The sequence below is a fragment of the Penaeus chinensis genome, chromosome 42 (assembly GCF_019202785.1).
Source record: "Penaeus chinensis breed Huanghai No. 1 chromosome 42, ASM1920278v2, whole genome shotgun sequence".
In the NCBI taxonomy this organism is placed as follows: domain Eukaryota; kingdom Metazoa; phylum Arthropoda; class Malacostraca; order Decapoda; family Penaeidae; genus Penaeus; species Penaeus chinensis.
In genome coordinates this window covers 11,571,274-11,575,008 of record NC_061860.1, presented here as the reverse complement: position 1 = coordinate 11,575,008, position 3,735 = coordinate 11,571,274, and positions in this window count along the sequence as shown.

Below are 3,735 nucleotides of genomic sequence, written 5' to 3'. Positions count from 1 at the left end.
AATTCACTGAGGTTTATGGTGAAAATGCCCCAAAGAAATCAATAACCTACAAATGGATAATTCGGTTCAGAGGTGAAAGAAACAAAATTGAAGATGAGCCGCGCAGTGGCAGGTCATCAACGTCAGTTTGTGAGGAAAACATTGATGCTGTTCGTGACATGATTGGAAAGGATAGACGAGTAACCATTGAATCAGTAGCAGACACACTCAACATCTCTGTAGGTTCTGCTCACACAATTCTTTTGGAGAGATTGGGTTTAAGCAAGCTTTCCACTCTATGAGTGTCTAGTCTGTTGCGCCCAGATCAGCAGCAAACAAGGGTAGATTTTTCAATGGAAATTTTGAACAAGTAGGATGAGGACTCTGAAGCTTTTCTGCAGAGAATTGTTGGGATGAAACATGGCTCTACCAGTACGATACCGAGGACAAAATTCAATCAAGGCAGTGGCTGCCCAGGGGTGGAAGTGGACCAGTCAGAATCTAAGCGTTCAGGAGGAAAGGTATGGACATTGTCTTTTGGAATGCAGAGGGGATTTTGCTGGTTGGCTTCCTCGAGAGCAAGAAATCAATAACATTTGCTTATTATGAATGCGTTTTCAGACTGTCCTAAAAATCTCATAAAAACGCCCTGGAAAGCTGCATCAATGCATTCTCTTGCATGACAATGCACCCGCTCTCGGCGCTCGGCAGACAAGAGCTGTGCTACGTGAATTTCGATGGGAAATCTTCTGACACCCAACTGACAGCCCCGATTTGGCCCCAACCGACTTCTTTTTGTTTCCAAACATTAAGAACTCATTGAAAGGTGCCAATTTTCCATCATAAACATCATAACTAAAACCGTTTTTTTCATACTGTCCTTTTGAAGCCTCCTCATATGTGTGTGTATATGTGTGTGTGTGTGTATTTATATGTACACACACACACAAATGACTGTATGTTTGTCTGTGCCGTACGTATGTATACCTGCACATCCACTTCCCGAGGAATTACACGGATGGGCGGAAATAAAACGCCGACGAAGTAAAGTAACTCCAGGGCAATTAAAACGAAATTAATGAACCCTGTATCAAGTTACTTATCGTTTACGAGTATGAATGCAAATACATTCATAATCCCAGAAGCGTATTCTGAATCGAGGGGGTAGGGGTAAGGGTGAGAGGGTGGGGGTAAGGGTGAGGGGTGGGGGTAAGGGTGAGGGGGGGGGTAAGGGTAAGAGGGTGGGGGTAAGGGTAAGAGGGTGGGGGTAAGGGTGAGAGGGTGGGGGTTGGGATAAGGGTGAGAGGGTGGGGGTAAGGGTGACGGTGGGGGTAAGGGTGAGAGGGTGGGGGTAAGGGTGAGGGGTGGGGGTAAGGGTGAGGGGTGGGGGTAAGGGTGAAAGGGTAGGGATAAGGATGAAGGGTGGAGGGTACGAATGAGGGGGTGGGATAAGGGTGAGAGGGTGGGGGTGAGGGTGAGGGTGAGAGAGGGGGGGTGAGGCTGAGGGGGGGGTAAAGGAGGGTGGGTGGGTGTGTATCGACATGCAAATGACTAGATATTAGTCATAATTACTCTTTCCTTTCTTCCTGTTTTTAATTAACTTATTATGAGTACAGAATATATTCTGAAAATGTTTAAAGGAATCGTTGTTAGAATTATACTCTACTTCCGGCGACAGACCGCATTTACATTGGATTTTTGAATAAGCATTATGCTTTTCAAAATATACATAAATATGCTTAACAGGTTTTCAAAAAACATACAAATATACTTAACCTCATTTTAATTAACTTTAATTGTTGTTTATGGTTAAATGACATTTTTGTTTATCCTTTTAACTTCTAACGATTTTCCAGTCATTGAGATCGACTTGGCTGTTAGAGTGTTTTGACCGAAACAGAAGATGCGTAAAAAGGAAAACATTTAATGGTATTGATAATCCTGAAGATGAAAACTAATAAAACGGTAACTGGAACACACACACACACAGATATGTAAGTGTGTCTGTGTGTGTGTATATATATGTGTGTGTGTGTATATATGTGTGTGTGTATATATATATATATATATATATATATATATATATATATATATATGCATGTATGTATATATGGTTATATTCATATGTATATGTATATATATATATATATATATATATATATATATTTATATGTATACATGTATGTATAATTGTATATACACATATATATGTATGTATATATGTATATATATATACATATATATATGTATGTATATATGTACATATAAATATAGATACATATATATGTCTATGTGTGTATATGTATATAACATATAGGCGCGCGCTCACACACACACACACACACACACACACACACACACACACACACACACACACACACACACACACACACACACACACACACATACACATTTATATGTATGTGTATATATATATATATATATATATATATATATATATATATATATATGCAGGTATGTATATATGTATATATATGTATATATATATATATATTGATAGATATATGTCCAGTTTTAATCATCTTATATCTTACATCATCATAAGGGGGCATACGCATGGCTGCGCTTTGCCGCGCCCAACCTTTGCCTCCACCTCCTGGGGTCCCTCCGAGCAAGCCTCCATGCAAGCATTCCTTCCCACTCCCAGCACATCTTGGCAGTTCTGATCGACTTGCTTCAGCCAAGAGTTCCTTGGCCTTCCCCTTGGTCTTCTCCAGCCTGGGTCAACCCTCTCGGAGATGACCCTATGAGCCGGATCTTCCTCAGGAAAACGAGCCACATGCCCATAGAGCTGAAGTTGGCGCTCTCGTATCAGACTGGTAATAGGTCTTGAATCAGTCTCATGGAGTATCCTCTGATTGGACACATGGTCCCTCCAGGTATACCCCATGATTCTGCGAAGACACTTAGTACCAAAGGAGTCAAAACGGACCTCCAGAGCACTGTTCAGTGTCCAGGTTTCACACCCATAGAGTAAGACCGGGATCACCAGTGCTCTGAAGAGCCTGACATTAGTTCTCCTAGTCAAATACCGACAGCGCCAAATACTCCAATTGAATGAGTCCATAACGCCGTAGGCCAGTACGAGTCATCGAGTGACTTCCCGGTCGGAACCTCCGTCGCTCTGCACTACACTACCAAGATAAGTGAAGCTATCCAAGACCTCAGTGTTCTCGCCACAGGCATGCACAAACTGAACATCGACATCCAAAGTCCCCAAATTCCTGAACTTGGTCTTGGTCCAGTTGACCGAGAGTCCCAACGGCTTCGCCTCCTCATGCAGCGCCTCGAGAGCTACTTCCAGGACCTCCAATGTCTCTGCTAGACTACTTAGGTCTCTGTGCTTGTAATAGGTGGTCGCGCACTCGTGCCAAAAGCAGAGCAATGTAATACCGCTGTAGTTGCCACAGTCCTTTTGGTCCCCTTTCCCTTTCCAGATATGGATGACCAAGCCCCTTTTCCAGTCAGGAGGAATGGTACCAGTCTCCCAAACGGCAGACAGGACTGCATGCAAACCACAGATCATGGCTTCTCCACCTGCCTTCAACAACTCCGCAGCAATCCCAAAGACACCAGCAGCCTCTCCACTCTTCAGCCGAGAGACCGCCCTTCTCACCTCTTCGATGGAAGGTGGTGCCTCACTTATTGGTGGATCAGCCACTAGTGGCTGTGTGCCAGCTAATGGGAGTTGTGGATATGGGGGATCTACCCTATACAGTTGCTCAAAGTGCTCAG